Below are 19873 nucleotides of genomic sequence, written 5' to 3' on the forward strand. Positions count from 1 at the left end.
GCGGGGGCGGCGGCGGCGGCGGGGGGCGGGGGCGGCGCCGGGGGGCGGGGGCGGCGGTGGATCTAGCTAGGGCGGAGCGTCGGGGAGGAGAGAGGAAGAGAAGAGAGAGTAACAAGCGGGGGGTGTGGCGTCCGTTAGTACTCTGCTCGTTGCCATCCGCCAATTCTTTGTCGTCCGCCTTTATCTCTCTTTGCCGCCCCACCTCTTTGCCATCAGCCAGCAGACGGCAAAGAAATGGCGCATGGCGAAGAGCTTCTTTGTCGTCTGCTTTTCGGTAGCTGATGGCAAAGAGCTGGCAGATGGCAAAGTAGCTGATTCCAGTAGTGTGTGATAGATTCTAACATTCACATACAACGGGTGTAAGCTAGATTTACACATGTAAAACACTTAGGTTGACTTGACGAGCCTAGCATGTACATACATGGCCTCGGAACACAACAGACCGAAAGGTCGAACATGAGTCGTATAGAAGACACGATCAACATGAAGATGTTCACTGATGACGACTAGTCCGTCTCACGTGATGATCGGACATGGCCTAGTTGACTCGGATCATGTATCACTTAGATGACTAGAGGGATGTCTATTTAAGTGGGAGTTCATTAGATGAACTTAGTTATGATGAACATAGTCAAAAGGACTTTGCAAATTATGTCATAGCTTGCGCTTTCGTTCTACTGTTTTAGATATGTTCCTACAGAAAATTTAGTTGAAAGTTGATAGTAGCAATTATGCGGACTAGGTCCATAAACTGAGGATTGTCCTCATTGCTGTGCAGAAGGCTTATGTTCTTAATGCACCGCTCGGTGTGCTGAACCTCGAACGTTGTCTGTGGATGTTGTGAACATCCGACATACACGTTTTGATGACTACGTGATAGTTCAATAATGTTAAACGGTTTAGAATTGAGGCACCTAAGACGATTTTGAAACATCGCGGAACATATGAGATCTTCCGAGGGCTGAAACTGGGATTTCAGGCTCGTGCCCACGTCAAAAGGGATGAGACCTCCGACGAGTTTCTTAGCCTATAAACTAAGGGAGAAAAGCTCAATCGTTGAGCTTGTACTCGGATTGTCTTGGTACAACAATCACTTGAATCGAGTGTGAGTTAGTCTTCCAGATGAGATAGTGATGTTTCTCCAAAGACATTGCCACCAAGCTACTAGAGCTTCGTGATGAACTATAACATATCAGGGATAGATATGATGATCCTTGAAATATTCGCGATGTTTGACACCACGAAAGTAGAAATCAAGAAGGAGCATCAATTGTTGATGGTTAGTAAAACCACTAGTTTCAAGAAGGGCAAGGGAAAGAAGGGATACTTCATGAAACGGCAAATTAGTTGCTGCTCCAGTGAAGAAACCCAGGGTTGAACCCAAACCCGAGACTAAGTGCTTCTGTAATGAGGGAACGGTCACTGAAGCAGAACTACCCTAGATACTTGGTAGATGAGAAGGCTGGCAAGGTTGACAGAATTGTATTGGATATACATTGTATTAAATGTGTACTTTACTAGTACTCCTAGTAGCACCAGGGTATTAAGATACCGGTTCAGTTGCTAAGTGTTAGTAACTCGAAATAAAAGAGCTACGGAATAAACGGAGACTAACTAAAGGTGAGATGACGATGTGTGTTGATACATCTCCGTCGTATCTACTTTTCCAAACACTTTTGCCCTTGTTTTGGACTCCAACTTGTGTGATTTGAATGGAACTAACCCGGACTGACGTTGTTTTCAGCAGAATTGCCATGGTGTTGTTTTTGTGCAGAAAATAAAAGTTCTCGGAACGACCTGAAACTCCATGGAATGTCTTAGGATAATTAATAAAAAATCCGTGCCAAAGAAGAAGACCAGGGGGCCCACACCCAGTCCACGAGGGTGGGCCCCCTTGGCCCCCCTACCTCGTGGGCCCCCTGGTGACCCTCCGACGCCAACTCCAACTCCATATATTGGCTTTCAGGGAGAAAAAAATCAGAGAGAAGAAATCATCGCGTTTTACGATACGGAGCCGCCGCCAAGCCCTAATCTCTCCCGGGAGGGCTGATCTGGAGTCCGTTTGGGGCTCCGGAGAGGGGGATTCGTCGCCCTCGTCATCATCAACTATCCTCCATCACCAATTTCATGATGCTCACCGCCGTGCGTGAGTAATTCCATCATAGGCTTGCTGGACGGTGATGGGTTGCATGAGATTTATCATGTAATCGAGTTAGTTTTGTTAGGGTTTGATCCCTAGTATCCACTATGTTCTGAGATTGATGTTGCTATGACTTTGCTATGCTTAATGCTTGTCATTAGGGCCCGAGTGCCATGATTTCAGATCTAAACCTATTATGTTTTCATGAATATATGTGAGTTCTTGATCCTATCTTGCAAGTCTATAGTCACCTACTATGTGTTATGATCCGGCAACCCCGAAGTGACAATAATCGGAACCACTCCCGGTGATGACCATAGTTTGAGGAGTTCATTTATTCACTTTGTGCTAATGCTTTGTTCTGGTTCTCTATTAAAAGGAGGCCTTAATATCCCTTAGTTACCAATAGGACCCCGCTGCCACGGGAGGGTAGGACAAAAGATGTCATGCAAGTTCTTTTCCATAAGCACGTATGACTATATTCGGAATACATGCCTACATTACATTGATGAACTGGAGCTAGTTCTGTGTCACCCTATGTTATGACTGTTACATGATGAACCACATCCGGCATAATTATCCATCATTGATCCGGTGCCTATGAGTTTTCCATATACTGGTTCTCGCTTATTTACTTTTCCGTATTACTGTTACAATCACTACAAAACACAAAAAACATTACTTTTGATGTCTTTACTTTTGTTACCGTTACCATCACTATCATATTACTTTGCTACTAAACACCTTGCTGCAGATACTAAGTTTCCAGGTGTGGTTGAATTGACAACTCAGCTCCTAATACTTGAGAATATTCTTTGGCTCCCCTTGTATCGAATCAACAAATTTGGGTTGAATACTCTACCCTCGAAAACTGCTGCGATCCCCTATACTTGTGGGTTATCATGTGTTGGAATTGTTTCCAAGGTTGATGTGATCAAGCATCGCCTGCTCCCTCTACCATCGAGATTGGTGTTAAACCTAAATAATTGTTATTTGGTGTTTGCATTGAGCATAGACATGATTGGATTATGTCTATCGCAATACGGTTATTCATTTAAGGAGAATAATGGTTACTCTCTTTATTTGAATAATACCTTCAATGGTCTTGCACCTAAAATGAATGGTTTATTGAATCTCGATCGTAGTGATACACATGTTCATGCCAAAAGATATAAGATAGTAATGATAGTACCACCTGCTTGTGGCACTGCCATTTGAGTCATATTGGTATAAAACGCATGAAGAAGCTCCATGTTGATGGATCTTTGGACTCACTCGTTTTTGAAAAGTTTGAGACATGCGAACCATGTCTATTGGTATGTGCGCATGAAGAAACTCCATGCAGATGGATCGTTTTGACTCACTTGATTCTAAATCACTTGAGACATGCAAATCATACCACATGGGTAAGATGACTAGAAAGCCACGTTTTCAGTAAGATGGAACAAGAAAGCAACTTGTTGGAAGTAATACATTTTGATGTGTGCAGTCCAATGAGTGCTGAGGCACGCAGTGGATATCGTTATGTTCTTACTTCACAGATAATTTGAGTAGATGCCTAGTGTATTTACATGATGAAACACAAGTCCGAATTAATGAAAGGTTCAAGTAATTTCAGAGTGAAGTTGAAGATCTTCGTGACAAGAGGATAAAATGTCTATGGTATGATCATAGAGATGAATATCTGAGTTGCGAGTTTGGTACAAAATTAAGACATTGTGGAAATTGTTTCACAACTAACACCGCCTGGAACACCATAGTGTGATGGTGTGTCTGAACATCATAGATGCACCCTATTGGATATGAGGCATACCATGATGTCTCTTATCGAATTACCACTATTGTTCATGGGTTAGGCATTAGAGACAACCGCATTCACTTTAAATAGTGCACCACGTAATTCCGTTGAGATGACATCGTATGAACTATGGTTTAGTGAAACCTAAGCTGTCATTTCTTGAAAGTTTGGGGCTGTGATGCTTGTGTGAAAAAGTTTCATCCTGATAAGCTCAAACCCAAAGCGGATAAATACATCTTCATAGGACACCCAAAACAATTGGGTATACCTCCTAATTCAGATTCGGAAGCAAAAGTGATTGTTTCCAGAAACGGGTCCTTTCTCGAGGAAAAGTTTCTCTTGAAAGAATTGAGTGGGAGGATGGTGGAGACTTGATGAGGTTATTGAACCATCACTTCAACCAGTGTGTAGCAGGGCACAGGAAGTTGTTCCTGTGGCACCTACACCAATTGAAGTGGAAGTTGATGATAGTGATCATGAAACTTCGGATCAAGTCACTAACGAACCTCGTAGGTCGACAAGGATGCATACTGCTTCAGAGTGGTACGATAATCCTGTCTTGGAGGTCATGTTGCTAGACAACAAAGAACCTACGAGCTATGGAGAAGCGATGGTGGGCCCGGATTCTGATGAATGGCTCGAGGCCATAAAATTCGAGAGAGGATCCATGTATGAAAACAAGGTGTAGACTTTGGAAGAACTACTTGATGGTCGTAAGGCTGTTGGGTACAGATGGATTTGAAAAGGGAAGACAGACAATGATGGTAAGTATCACCATTAAGAAAGCTCGACTTGTCGCTAAGATGTTTTCCGACAAGTTCAAGGAGTTGACTATGATGAGATTTTCTCACTCGTAGCGATGCTAAGAGTCTGTTGAAATTATATTAGCAGTTACTGCATTATTTATGAAATATTGCAGATAGGATGTCAAAACATTGTTTCCTCGACAATTTTCTTGAGGAAAGGTTGTATGTGATACAACCAAAAGGTTTTGCCAATCCTAAAAGATGCTAATAAGTATGCAAAGCTCTAGGAATCCTTCTAAGGACTGGAGTAAGCATCTCGGAGTTGGAATATACGCCTTGATGAGATAATCAAAGATTTTGGGTTTATACAAAGTTTATGAGAAACTTATATTTCCAAAGAAGTGAGTGGGAGCACTATAGAATTTCTGATGAATATATGTTATTGACATATTGTTGATCAGAAATGATGTATAATTTCTGGACAACATATAGGGTTATTTTCAAAATGTTTTTCAATGGAAAACCTGGATTAAGCTACTTGAACATTGAGCATCAAGATCTATAAGGATAGATCAAAAACGCTTAATAGTACTTTTAAATAAATACATACTGTGACAAGATTTTGAAGGAGTTCAAAATAGATCGGCAAAGAAGGAGTTCTTGGCTGTGTTATAAGGTGTGAATATTGAGTAAGACTCAAGACATGACCACGGCAGAAGAGAGAGAAAGGACGAAGGTCGTCCCCTATGCTTCAGACGTAGGCTCTATAGTATGCTATGCTGTGTACCGCACCTGAAGTATGCCTTGCCATGAGTCAGTCAAGGGGTACAAGAGTGATCCTTGAATGGATCACAGGACAGCGGTCAAACTTATCCTTAGTAACTAGTGGACTAAGGAATTTTCTCGATTATGGAGGTGGTAGAAGAGTTTGTCATAAAGGGTTACGCTGATGCAAACTTTTACACTAATCCGGATTATTCTGAGTAGTAAACTGGATTCGTATAGTAGAATAGTTATTTGGATTAGCTCCAAATAGAGCGTGGTAGCTGTCGTGGTTCTAAGTCTGACAGTAGAATGGGGGTTAGGAATGGAGAGGCAAGATCCTAGCTATGGAGCAGTTGTACACACAGGTGTTTTACGAGTTCAGGCCCTTCTCGGAGGAAGTAACAACCCTACGTCTCGGAGCCCGGAGGCGGTCGACTGGATTATGTGTGTGAGAGTTACAGGGGTGCCAACCCCTCTACCTGTGGAGGGGGGTGGCTTATATAGAGGACGCCAAGACCCCAGCCAGCCCACGTAGCAGAGGGTTAAAGTACATTAAGGTCGGGCGTTACTGGTAACGCCCTACATAAAGTGCCATCATGACCATTAAGACTACTTAATTACAGACCGTTTGGATACAGAATAGATCATGAACTCCTGATGGTCGAGTGAGTCTTCATGGTCGAGTGTCTTCAGGTTCGTCGAGTGTCTTATAGTCTGTCGAGTGGAATCCCTCTTGGTCGACTGGAAGACGGCTTCTTCTAAGAGATGTCCTTGGGGAGGGTACCTTGGTCAGGTTCATGACCCTACCCTAGGTACATGACTTCATCAGTAGCCCCCGAATGGATCGAGGTTTGAGTGAGGAAGGAGTTGGCAATCTTTCCGACCTACTTTTTGGTGTTGTAAAGGTGTTTTGCTCTGGATCAATGACTTTCAAGTGAGGGTGTCAACTTTCGTTCAGTCGCCTTGATCCATTCTTTATATCTGGCAAGTGAACTTTATGAACTTGGGGATTTCCGAGCGACGGATCGCAGGAGATCTCTCGTCTGACAAGTTTCCCTGTGGTTAGCGTATTTAGTGGGATCCGAATTTCGGGGAGCGCGCGAAGCAGAGAAGACCGTGGTACTCGGACGGGATAAGGCAGGGATGCCTCGATTCTCGCGCCGCCTTTTTCGCCACGTATCGCTTGTGCGACTGTTCCGGGATTTGACAGGATCGCGTGGGCCTACTCGTCAGCCACTCGGAAGTGACTCCATATAAGGAAACCGACGGAGGTTTTTGAACAGTGCTTCCTCATTTTCTCCTCCCTCGCCTCCAGATTCATCCGCTGCGCCCACCAATTGCCCGACGCCGCTGCTTCGTTCTGGCCTCGTCGGCGACAATGGTGAAGGAGAAGACGGCTGCTTTGGAGCAGGCGAAGAAGGCGACGGCGGCAGCAAAAGCGAAGGGGAGAGCGACCAGTCGAGGGGGATCCTCGTCGCGGTCCCATTTGCCGCAAGGTTGGATCCAGGGTGATTGGATCCGCTCGACCATCACCCAAAAGGATCTCGACGACCTGGCCGACGAAGGCCGATTGCGCACGGGGCGGCGAGGCTCCCGGGGATGGAGTGACAGCCGCAGCCTCGGGAGGGTGAGTGTGTCCTCTTGGCGACTCATGTAGATCGAGGGTTCTCTCTGCCACCGCATCTTTTCTTTCGAGGGTTTCTGAATTTCTTTGGAGCTCAGCTTCACCATTTTACCCCAAATTCCATTGCCTATCTCTCCGCCTTAGTATCTTTGTGTGAGAACTTCTTGGGTTGTCGGCCGCACTGGGGCCTCTTCAAACACATATTCACTTGTCGTTCTCAGACGGTGAAAAAGGCCAGCCCCAATGACGAGAGAACTCAGGTAATCCAGATGTGTGGGGGTCTCAGGGTCCAGATGAGGAGTAAGAGCGCTTTCCCAGCTATGACCCTTCCCGAGTCAGTCAGAGGGTGGCAGTCGACCTAGTTCTACTGCCAAGACCAGTCGACGCCGGGGTAGTCGACTGGGCTCCCTCCCTTCTCTATGAATCGAGTGAACAAGCCATCCTCTCTTAAAGTAGTTCCGGAGGAGAAGGCTAAGGTAAAAATGTTGATGGAGCGAGTAGTTCAGTTGATTCGTGACGGTGTGACCGGCATGGACCTTCTGGAGGTTTTCCTTCGGCGGCGCATCCAACCACTCCAGTACCGGGGCCACCCGATGTGGCTGTATTCTGGTACTGAAGACACCAGTCGGGTCCACCCAGAGGAGGTCGACGATGCTACACTTGAGAGGTGGATGACTGCCATCACGGGGAACAAGGACAACCCTCATGGAGCCAGGAGGATCGTTCCACTCGACCAATCTTATGAGGCGGACAAGGTACGACCACTTTACTCCGATTGCTCCGTCCGTTCTGTTTCATTGTAGATCAGTCGATTGACTTTTGTCTTGCTTGCTGTCTTTCAGGAAACCACCGAGTTGTACTCGATGCCCAACGGGGCGCAGGCACAGGCCGAAGAGGAGGAAGGAAGCGGAGGCAAAAGCCAAGAGGAGTGGGAGTCATATGCAGATGAGGGTGACGAAGACGCATGTTCTGATGAGGAGGAAGAGGAGGAGGAAGTTGCGCCTCCTTGTTCCGAAAGGAGGTCCAAGCTCGTCCACGACCCTACGGCTGATCGTGGCAAGAGATTCGTGCCTACTGGGCAGTCGACGAAACGCCCTCAGACAACTTCACCGGCGCCGACTGAAAAGGTGTCGAAGCAACCGCGAGAAGCCCCGACAAAACCGGTGAAGGCCCTACCAAAGATGAGGATGGAGATCCCGACTGTTTCTGGGTAACGGCATAACTCATGTTTTTCATTCTTGGTCGACTTCAATCTCTGACCGACTGATATTTGAAACCGCAGTGCTGCTACTTCTGGGACTTCTACTAGGCATGAGGATCAAGAAATGGAAGATGCTGCTACTTCTCATCCTGGTATGATCTGCGTGGTTTTACTTTTGGTCGATTGAATCTTTGGTTTTGACTTTGAACTTCTTCTGTAGCTCCACCTAGCGTTGTCATCAATCTCCCTGATGATGACGATGAAGCGCCCTTGAGGCAGAGGAGGAGCAGGAAGGCAACTGCTGGCAAGGCTGCTCAGGTTGTGTCAGCGCCTGGACCACAGATTCCAGAAGGGAGCAACGTCGCTCAGACTATCGTGTCCTTTGCGGAGCCGTTGACGGTTGCCCGCCCTTCGTCGTCGAGTGCTGAACCGCCCTCTCTCTTCTCCGCCTACCACGTCCCGGAGGACCAAGCGAGCGCTACCAAGGAAGCCATCCGCCAGGCCGGGATTATGATGGAGCAGGTGAAGGCGATCCGAACCGCCAGCCAAGCATCTTATGACGCGAGTTCAGCTCTCCAGAGTAATGTCCAGGTTAGTTGAACACCGACTGGAAATCTTGATGTTTGTCATGCACCCACTGGGTGTGTCAATTCTACGGTGGACTGCTGTTTGTCGACTGTAGTCTTTGTGTCTTGAAATTTCTCACTTGACTTGTTTCACTCGAGCATGGTCGAGTGGAACAATGAAACTGGTGGGGGCACGCTTAGTGCACCCACTGGGTGTAGTCCCCGAGACCGTGGTCGATTGCTGGCAATCGGCTATGGTCTGAATTTTTTTTGCTGACAGTTAACTGCTTCCGGTCGACTGATCGACTCTGAGTCAGTTAACTGCTTCCGGTCGACTGATCGACTCTGAGTCTAGCTAATAGAACTAGTGGGGGCACGCTGAGTGCACCCACTGAGTGTAGTCCCCGAGACTACAGTTGAATGTTTAGATTCAGCTGTAGTCTTAGAAATACTACGATTTTTCCTTTAGTCACTCGAAAGTGATCTGTCATTGATGTTTGTCGACTGAACTTTCGCAGAAATCTTGTGACCTTGTTTCTCGTTATACCGAATTGGAGAACAAGTATATACAGCTTGAGCTTGACCAGAAGCTTGTCCAAGAGAACTTCACGAAGGCGAAGGAGGAGGCAAAAGGTATGTTTGGTGAGGATCTTAACGACTGTCCTCGCTTCTTGCCTGTCTCCGAATTTGATCTTATTGTGATTTTCGCAGAAAAACTGAGGGATGCTCTGAAGAAGAAGGACCTTGACCTTGCCGAGGCGCAGAAGACGGTTGCAGACAAGACTAGACCTGCAGAAGAGAAGTTGGCTTCTGTCAACAAACTTGAAGAAGAAAACACTAATCTGAAAGCCGCTCTTGACGTGGCCAACCAAGAAGTCACTCGACTGAAGAATGCCAATATGGTCCTGGACGACAAAGCTGGCGAACTGGCAGGAAAGAAGAATGACTTGCAGGTTTATCTGGGAGGACTCGCCAAGAAGCTATTCCTCATGCTCGAAGGTAACCTCTTATCTCCGATTGGTAGTTACTGGCTTGTTGTAAGGGCATTAGCTTATCCTTGAATCGTGTCCACAGAATTCTGTCAAAACTTTGAAGAGGAGACTAGTCGAGTGGAGACTGGCTTGGATTCCATCAATTCTTCGGTGAAGGATGAAACTGCTATGAACGTGCTCCGCCTCGAGTCCCGCGTTGCTCCAGTGGTCGATTACCTTGCAAGACTGAAGGCCGCTACCTCGCGCATCGACACATCGCTCTGGCCAGAAGAAACGCTTCAGAACGACCTTGAGTCGCTGATGACTCGACTGAACGAAATTCTGAGTAAAGTGCAAGAATGGAAGAAGTCTTCTGCCCGGTGCGGTGCTGATGTCGCTCTGTCCTTGGTCCGCGTCCACTGCAAAGAAGCGAGAGAGGACAAGCTGGTGTCTCTCAAGGTGGCCAATACTAGGAAGCATGACTTCCGTTCTTTCATGGAGACCTTCATCGCGGCTGCCACTCGGATCACAGATGGGATCGACCTGGACGAGTTCGTTGTGCCTGCCAGCCCTCCGCGGGAGGGGTAAAAAAAACTATTATGCTTGATGATTTGAATTCGCCTCGGAATGCCGAGTGATTTTTGTAACCGCCAAACTTTAACAGGCTTGATGCCTGAGCACTTCTGGGTCCGTAGGACGTTATCCGAACTTGATTTGCCGTTGAAATATGCTTGCTTCTTTTAGACAACCATCTTCTTTGGGTTGGAGTATATACTAGCATCTGTAATGCTCTTTTGCAGGTAGGAGTGAAGCACAAATTGTCGTCGACCTGTGCTCGTCATGTCTGGGCGAGTGTTGGGTTGCGACCAGGCCTCCGAGTGAGAAACTTATTCTTCACTCGGTAGGTTTTTTAGAAACTTAGGCAAGCACTGTGCTGCAGCTAAGCCTCCGAGTGGGAGGTTTGCTCTCCACTCGGTAGGATTTTAGGAACTTAGGCGAGCACTGGGCTGCAGCTAAGCCCCCGAGTGGGAGGTTTGCTGTGACGCCCGGATAATTAAGCTACAGTAATTCCCTCCTAATGATGCCACATCATCATGATTACTGTTGTTAAACTCACGTTGGTTCGAAACCGGTTCAAATTTCAAATTCGAATCAAACTCCAAATTTCAAATTTCTCAAACATACAAAATAAAATGTTCAAAGTGTGGCAAATAATCTTTGGATATCTATCGTATAGAAACCACACTTCTATAATGTGTTTAAATGTCCCAAAATAAATAGAATCGTGGCTTAAACAATTATATAAATGCCTTTTATAATTTCTAAAATATTGAACTATTTTATTTATGAGTGACACTTTTTGTGGCAGAGGGTTAAACTAAAACACTAATTTAGGTGTGGGTCTCATATTTTTAGTAAGCTAAAATAATAATAAAATAAAATGGGAAAACGACAAACAGAAAAGAATAAAAAAAACATTAAAGAAAATGTAAAAGATAAAACCTCCCCTCCCCTGGGCCTTGGCCCAGCTAGCTGGCCAGGCCAGCCCACCGCACCCCGTCCCCCTCCTCTGTTCACAGAGGAGGCGTGGACAGCGCCGATGGCCGCCACGGCCCCGACCATCGCCGTGGCACCCGTCCACGCCCCCGCCAGCGCCTATACCTTCCCCCTGGACACTCCTCACTCCCCCGGTCGAACCCTAGCCGCCACTTCTTCCCCCTCTCGCGCCATTGTTCGCTCCCCTGCACACACCCGACGCCTCCACCGCCGTCGCCTTCGTCGAGCTCGCGACCAGCGTCGCCCCCTCGCCTCGTATCCGTGCTAGATCGGACCATCGCCGTCCCCTGCTTCCTCTTAGCCGACCAGACCGAGCCGGGGAGCGCTGCATCGAGCCCCACGACGCCTTTCCTCCTCCTCGGGTCGCCGGCGAACTCCGTCGATTTCGGCCACTCTGCTGCTATTAAGCTCCCGCCGGCCACCGTGTGCCTTAACGTGAGCCCATCCATCGTTCCCCTCCTTCCCCCTCTCGATTTCATCGTAGTAGGCCGTCGTGCCCGAACCCACTCCCCCCCATGCGTACGCGTGCGTGCCGTTGCTTCTCCTGTGCTGTCGCGGCTGCTGCTGTGCGTGTACTCCCGTGCGTGGCCTCGCCGCGGCTTGCTATGGTGCTATGCCGTTGCTACTGCTCTGCCAGCTGTTGCTTTGTCGCTACTTCCTCTGATGCACTGTTGCTGCTGCGGCTAGCCTGCCGCCGTAGCCGCTGGTGCTGCCTACTGTTGCCCGTCGCACCGCGTCGTCTTACCGCGCCGACTGCCACCGCTCCGGCCGCGCCTCAGCGCGAGCGCCCAGCCGTACGCGAGCCTCGTCTCACGCCTCCTCCCCTGCTGTTGCGGCTCTGTGGCCGCAGCTGCCGCCCGCGCCGCGTGTGGCAGCCGGACCGCACGTCCCTGGCCGCGTCGGCCATGCCTAGCCGCCCTGCAACCGCGGCCTGCCTCGCCCCTCGCCCCGCGTCACTCACCGGCCAACCTCACGCCGTGCAGGGCCACGCCTCGCGCCCAGCTCGTGGGCATGCCGTTGGACTCTGCTGCCGCTGTGCTACAAAAGTAACATTCAGTTACTGTAGCTATGGCTAGCTTTGCGAATATTACACTGACTAACTCCTTTGGCAGCCTCTAATCAGCGGTTAAACAATTACTAACAGGCCATAGAAAAATATGAGTAGAAAGTATACATGATAAACTCCATTTTATCTCACTGAACCAAATCCTTTTGATGTATGGATTAATTCCTACGAAAATCACAAAGTTCAATGTTCTGTTAATAGAAAAACTGAAAACAACTTTATTTTCATAGCTATCTTAGAGCTGTTGATGATCAAGCAAAGGAACTCTAATATGGATAAAAGTGATACTATCTTGTAGATCACAGAAAAATGATCAAAATTGATATAAGGAACAAAATCATAGGACTTACAGATCCATAGTTGTAGCCTTTTTAAAACAGCTAAAAGATTTTAAAACTGACGAACTCTCAGACTTAGCAGAATTTCAGAAAATTTCAGAATATTATTTAAATCTTTTAAAATTAATATAAAATAAACCGTAGCTCAGATGGAAAAACTTTGTACATGAAAGTTGCTCAAAACGACGAGACGAATCCAGATACGCAGCCAGTTCGTCTGCCACGCGTCCCTAGCATAGTGAACCTGCAACATTTCACCTCCGGTTCATCTGTCCGAAAACGCGAAACACCGGGAATACTTTCCTGGATGTTTCCCCCCTTAGCCGATATCACCTACCACTATGTTAGGTCACCCCTAGCACCGCATATTGCCGCGTCTTGCTTTGTGTTACATTTGATTGCTCTGTTATTTATTGTGTTCCCCCTTCGTTACTTCTTTCCGGTAGACTGTGAGACCGGTGCCGATGTCCGTGAGTTCGACTACGGAGTTGATGACCCCTCCTTCTTGTCAGAGCAACCAGGCAAGCCCCCCCCCCCTTGATCACCAGATATCGCCTATACTCCTCTATACTGCTTGCATTAGAGTAGTGTAGCATGTTACTGCTTTCCGTTAATCCTATTCTGATGCATAGCCTGACATTGTTGCTACATCTGTTGATACCTTACCTGCAATCCTAAATACTTAGTATAGGATGCTCGTTTATCATCATTGGCCCTACATTCTTGTCAGTCTGCCTTGCTATACTATTGGGCCATGATCACTCGGGAGGTGATCACGGGTATATACTATACATACATACATACTATACAGATGGTGACTAAAGTCGGGTCAGCTCGATGAGTACCCGCAAGTGATTCTGATGAGGGGGCTGAAAGGACAGGTGGCTCCATCCTGATAGAGGTGGGCCTGGGTTCCCGACGGCCCCCGACTATTACTTTGTGGCGGAGCGACAGGGCAGGTTGAGACCACCTAGGAGACAGGTGGGCCTGGCCCTGTTCGGCGTTCGCGGATACTTAACACGCTTAACGAGATCTTGGTATTTGATCTGAGTCTGGCTACTGGCCTATACGCACTAACCAACTACGCGGGAACAGTTATGGGCACTCGACGTCGTGGTATTAGCCGAAGCCTTCTTGACGTCAGTGACGGAGCGGCGCGCGCCGGATCGGACTGGAACGCCTACTCTTGTATAAGAGAGGCTAGGTCTGCTTCCGGCCGCCCTCGCAACGTGCAGGTGTGCAATGGGCGATGGGCCCAGACCCCTGCGTGCATAGGATTTAGACCGGCGTGCTGACCTCTCTGTTGTGCCTAGGTGGGGCTGCGACGTGTTGATCTTCCGAGGCCGGGCATGACCCAGGAAAGTGTGTCCGGCCAAATGGGATCGAGCGTGTTGGGTTATGTGGTGCACCCCTGCAGGGAAGTTAATCTATTCGAATAGCCGTGATCTTCGGTAACAGGACGACTTGGAGTTGTACCTTGACCTTATGACAACTAGAACCGGATACTTAATAAAACACACCCAGACAAGTTCCACCGACAACCCGGTGATCGCTTTTTCACAGGGCGACGAGGGGAGGATTGCCGGGTAGGATTATGCTATGCGATGCTACTTGGAGGACTTCAGTCTACTCTCTTCTACATGCTGCAAGACGGAGGCTGCCAGAAGCGTAGTCTTCGACAGGATTAGCTATCCCCCTCTTATTCCGGCATTCTGCAATTCAGTCCACCGATATGGCCCTTTACACATATACCCATGCATATGTAGTGTAGCTCCTTGCTTGCGAGTACTTTGGATGAGTACTCACGGTTGCTTTTCTCCCTCTTTTCCCCCTTTCCCTTCTACCTGGTTCTCGCAACCAGATGCTGGAGCCCTGGAGCCAGACGCCACCGTTGACGACGATTCCTACTACACTGGAGGTGCCTTCTTCTACGTGCAGGCTACTGATGACGACCAGGAGTAGTTTAGGAGGATCCCGGCCAGGAGGCCTGCGCCTCTTTCGATCTATATCCCAGTTTGTGCTAGCCTTCTTAAGGCAAACTTGTTTAACTTATGTCTGTACTCAGATATTGTTGCTTCCGCTGACTTGTCTATGATCGAGCACTTGTATTCGAGCCCTCGAGGCCCCTGGCTTGTATTATGATGCTTGTATGACCTTTATTATTTGTAGAGTTGTGTTGTGATATCTTCCCGTGAGTCCCTGATCTTGATCGTACACGTTTGCGTGTATGATTAGTGTACGATTGAATTGGGGGCATCACAAGTTGGTATCATAGCCGACTGCCTGTAGGAATCCCCCTTTCCAACTCCTTGGACGAAGTCGAGTCTAGTCATTGCAAAACTTTTACTAACATGGCTGTGTGTCTTACGGGCACACGTTGCCATTGGGTGGTATTAGGATCTTTTACTCCTCGACCATTACTCTGGGATTCTGAACTCCCTTCTATTCGGGTTAAACGATTTTTACTAAAATCTAACTTTAGGTTCTCGAAAATACTTCCTCCCGGAGAGGCCCTTCAGTCCAGATGATCACCAACTGCACCAGAAGATTTCGAAGATTTCGAAGATACTCTCCGATTTTCTCTCGAGACCTTGTGCCCGTTGCTTTTGCAATTCCCTTCCACCGAAATATCCCGATGGATAAATACTTACACCTGTCGTGCTTACTTTTATTCTAGTCGATCTTGCTATTACAAGATACCTCGAGAATATTTTGTGCCTACTGCCTTGCAGTTCTTTGCCACCTGAATACCCCTAAGAATAATTTCTTGCACTTTCCGAGTATCCGCTCATCCCCAATTGTTCAGGTGTTTCACATAAGTATTTGAAATACTATTCAATCCTCCGAAAATCCTTAGCAGCTTTATTGCTCTGCAAATACTTGTTTACTTGCATTATGGATGCTTCCCATATATCTGGCAATATTCACTAGTATCTTTTGACACCGTCATTTTTGGTCCTATTGATTCAACATGTGTGCGAGTGCACACAATCATCTATCAACCCTTCTAAATTATCTTTCCGGCTCAGGCATCATTTTTGAACATGAGCTGGTTCTCGACCAAACTATTGGTCGTCAATTGTGCCTCTGGTCTATCCAACTTATCCATCCTTGATCAGAGCGACTGCTTCTAATCCTTTGTTTTGGAAATCATAATTCCTTTATTATCTAAGCATCGAATTATTGAGATGTTCTATAATATGATGCCCGTGCATTCTTCTTCCTCTGGCTGAGTACCGATACTCACATCAGATCCCTTGTGGACCACCAGAACCTTTATTGGATTTTATCCGACGACGTCCTTCACATTCAATATCTTTGTGAGTCTTTTCTCGGATACATAATGCCTTTGGTAAATTGAATCCTCTGCTTTGTCAACCTTGCTCTGCTTACGAGCTGGTGATATTTATTCTTGAAGCTTGTGTCATATGTTCCTAAGATGCCTCGATGGGTTGAACCAACACCTTCACTATTCTGTGTGAACCCGAAAGATTTCACGAGTCATACTTATCTGGTATTGCACCAGGTAAAACTTCCAACAACTAATGTCAATTTTTAGAAGAAAAAACGAGAGTTGAATGGAAGGTTATACATTAAAGGAGTGGGAGTCGACCTTGAACCTTTGTGTTCATGCCCATGGACACGATGTAGATTCTATCCTGGAAGCTTCTTGTAATAATAACTATTTCCATGATTTAATATCCTTTGGTATCGGTGAATTGATCCTTTACAATCATGGTCCCGAGCATATGTTCTTCTTTGATCCCATTTCTCGGGCAAGTTTAAGCACTTGTCTTCTGTGGATCAATACACCAGTCCAACCTTTACTTTGATCTTTCGCCGAGTATTACACCCTGGTATCTCGAGATTATCACGGAACCGCATAACTTCTTATGAGTTCTCCATCAAGTACTGCATTCTCACCAATTACAATTTTTCATGGGCTCTGAGTTATTAAATACTCAAAGACACCGATAACTGAACCGAGTCCGCACTACGGTTCAACAACTTTTAGTAATCTTATTTAAGTATGATTTCGTACCCGATCAAGTCATTCCTAGCCTGATTGGTTATATCATTATCGTGCTAAATTTTAACTATGCTACCGGGTCCTTCTCGGAGCACAAATTTTGACGGTGAGCTAATCTTACAATCGATCTTCCTCGTCATACCGTTTGTCCTTGAACAGCAAGATTGATTTCGAGTTTGTGTCGTACCCATGGTTCCAATGACTTTTGGCTTCATCATTTCGTTGACTTGATGTCATCGCCGATCAGTTACATCTTCTCGAAACCTCTCGACAAATGTGTCGTGATCATCATCAACATTCTGAGGTCTTCCAAGATATCTATCGAATTCTTGATGAGAAATAGCATCCCTTGCCCTCGATGGTTTGGGCTATCATCCACAACATTATTGCATTCCCTCCAACACAAAAATTGTTCCTGTTTTGTGTTGTACCATGAGTTCCTTGCAATCCAACTTATGTTATGATTCTACCACGGAGTATTACCATCTTTGATGTCAAGAATGTTGTGAGTATTGCTCCACCTCTTCAGAATTCTTGCTATAATGATACTTCTCAGCATCACCATTCTTTCTTGGTTCTCGTGTTGATTCCAACCGGGGTGCCCACTAGTGAATGGTGTTGTTTGGATTCTGCCCTTCTAGCAACCCTCTTGCTTTGAAGTTAATGGTCGACCGTTCATTCTTAGCCTATTGATTATTGAATCACCATTCTGACGTTGGTTGTGCAACCCAACCCATATTTCGGGTGCACCTTTCAACCAATGTTCAATTGTGTATGCTTTCCTCGAGCATACATCATTATATCATTTGATCTGACAAATGTTATCTCCTTGTTCACATAATTGTGGAAACCCATCCTTTCGTAATCTCGATGAATTGTCACTGAGTTCATCAACTACTTCCTTATTCCTTCATTGGTTTAATGATGAACTCTTGTTCTGAAACTCCCTTCCATAGTACATTTCCCGAGAATCTTACAATGACATCTCGTCAATTTGTTTTGCACCTTTTCTTCTCAGGCATCCCGAGTCTGAGGTATCCCGGCACCAATCAGATCTGAATCTCGGTCAGATATGATGGTGGGAACATATTTCCAAGAGTTATAACATCGTTCTTTATATGACTCGGTAAGGTGATGTCATGCCTAGCACACCTGGTCGGGAGGCCCTATTGTTATAGTTCCCCTTTCAGCGAGGTTACCCATTCTTCCATGGGGAAACTGTAAGACTTATTCTGCAAGTTGTTCCTGATGAATCCTTCTTGTATCCAAAGTCTGATCTTTACCCAATGACCATGTCAATGCTACCTCAAAGCATGTATGTGGTACTCCGATTTTCAATAAGAACATTTGAAGCAAAATTCTAAATTTTCTTTATCAAATTATCCAAACACTGCTGTATGGGTAATGTCTTGAAATTTCTCTCCCCTTTCCTAAAGGATTCTGTACGTTATACCCTGTCATGGATATTGCTCTGCTTGTCCTTGGGAAGGATATATCCCTGGAATATATGTTTAAACACATTCTCCTTTCCATTGTTCTGTTTAATATGATAATCATATTTTACTTTCCATTGGTTGTATGAACCTTTCTTGTGATCTATATGATCTAAGCAGCAATATTCTACTGCTTATGTAAACTCCTCGGTGTACAATTCTGTCAGCAAGAACCTGTTAATATTGTTGATGACATTCCGGTAGCCACCGATGGACGAGAACTTTGCCTATTGGTCCGCCTCGTTCAACGAGCAGGAAAGTGGTTCTCTTCGTCCCTTGCCCTTGGTATCGATGTTGTTGTCGACATAACTGACAGACTACCCTCTGACATTCCTTGCTATCGTGACCGTGCAAGATGTCAGCCCCCTTTCTACTTTAACCCACATGGTGGGCCCATAACCCACATCTCTACAGGACCGAAACCTGACTCTCGTGTACACCCCCCGTTTCCAAGGTTATTCCTCACACTTGGCTTCGTGTGTAATTCGCGAGCCACCTTCCTAGTGATCTATTCTGGTATCAGACATAATACTTATTCTCTTTACTCTGTACCCCTTCCACACCTTGTGTGAGTGATCGAACGATTGTCTACCCGCTTGAACCTTCTTATTGCACCTTCTTACCTTGCTCTCGATGACTTTCTTAAATTTCAACTCGAGAGATGCCTCTATGCCACGTTCAGTGAGATAGCCCCCTGGTACCTACCTTGTGTTGAGCTCCGTCCTTCCCGAGTCTTTCCCTCTTACTCCCCCTTAAATCTCGGGACGAGATTTCTTGTAGTGGAGGAGAATTGTGACGCTCGGATAATTAAGCTACAGTAATTCCCTCCTAATGATGCCACATCATCATGATTACTGTTGTTAAACTCACGTTGGTTCGAAACCGGTTCAAATTTCAAATTCGAATCAAAGTCCAAATTTCAAATTTCTCAAACATACAAAATAAAATGTTCAAAGTGTGGCAAATAATCTTTGGATATTTATCGTATAGAAACCACACTTCTATAATGTGTTTAAATGTCCCAAAATAAATAGAATCGTGGCTTAAACAATTATATAAATGCCTTTTATAATTTCTAAAATATTGAACTATTTTATTTATGAGTGACACTTTTTGTGGCAGAGGGTTAAACTAAAACACTAATTTAGGTGTGGGTCTCATATTTTTAATAAGCTAAAATAATAATAAAATAAAATGGGAAAACGATAAACAGAAAAGAATAAAAAAACATTAAAGAAAATGTAAAAGATAAAACCTCCCCTCCCCTGGGCCTTGGCCCAGCTATCTGGCCAGGCCAGCCCACCGCACCCCGTCCCCCTCCTCTGTTCACAGAGGAGGCGTGGACAGCGCCGATGGCCACCACGGCCCCGGCCATCGCCGTGGCACCCATCCACGCCCCCGCCAGCGCCTATACCTTCCCCCTGGACGCTCCTCACTCCCCCGGTCGAACCCTAGCCGCCACTTCTTCCCCCTCTCGCGCCATTGTTCGCTCCCCTGCACACACCCGACGCCTCCACCGTCGTCGCCTTCGTCGAGCTCGCGACCAGCGTCGCCCCCTCGCCTCGTCTCCGTGCTAGA

This window comes from Triticum dicoccoides, chromosome 3B, assembly GCF_002162155.2.
Source record: "Triticum dicoccoides isolate Atlit2015 ecotype Zavitan chromosome 3B, WEW_v2.0, whole genome shotgun sequence".
Classification (NCBI taxonomy): Eukaryota; Viridiplantae; Streptophyta; class Magnoliopsida; order Poales; family Poaceae; genus Triticum; species Triticum dicoccoides.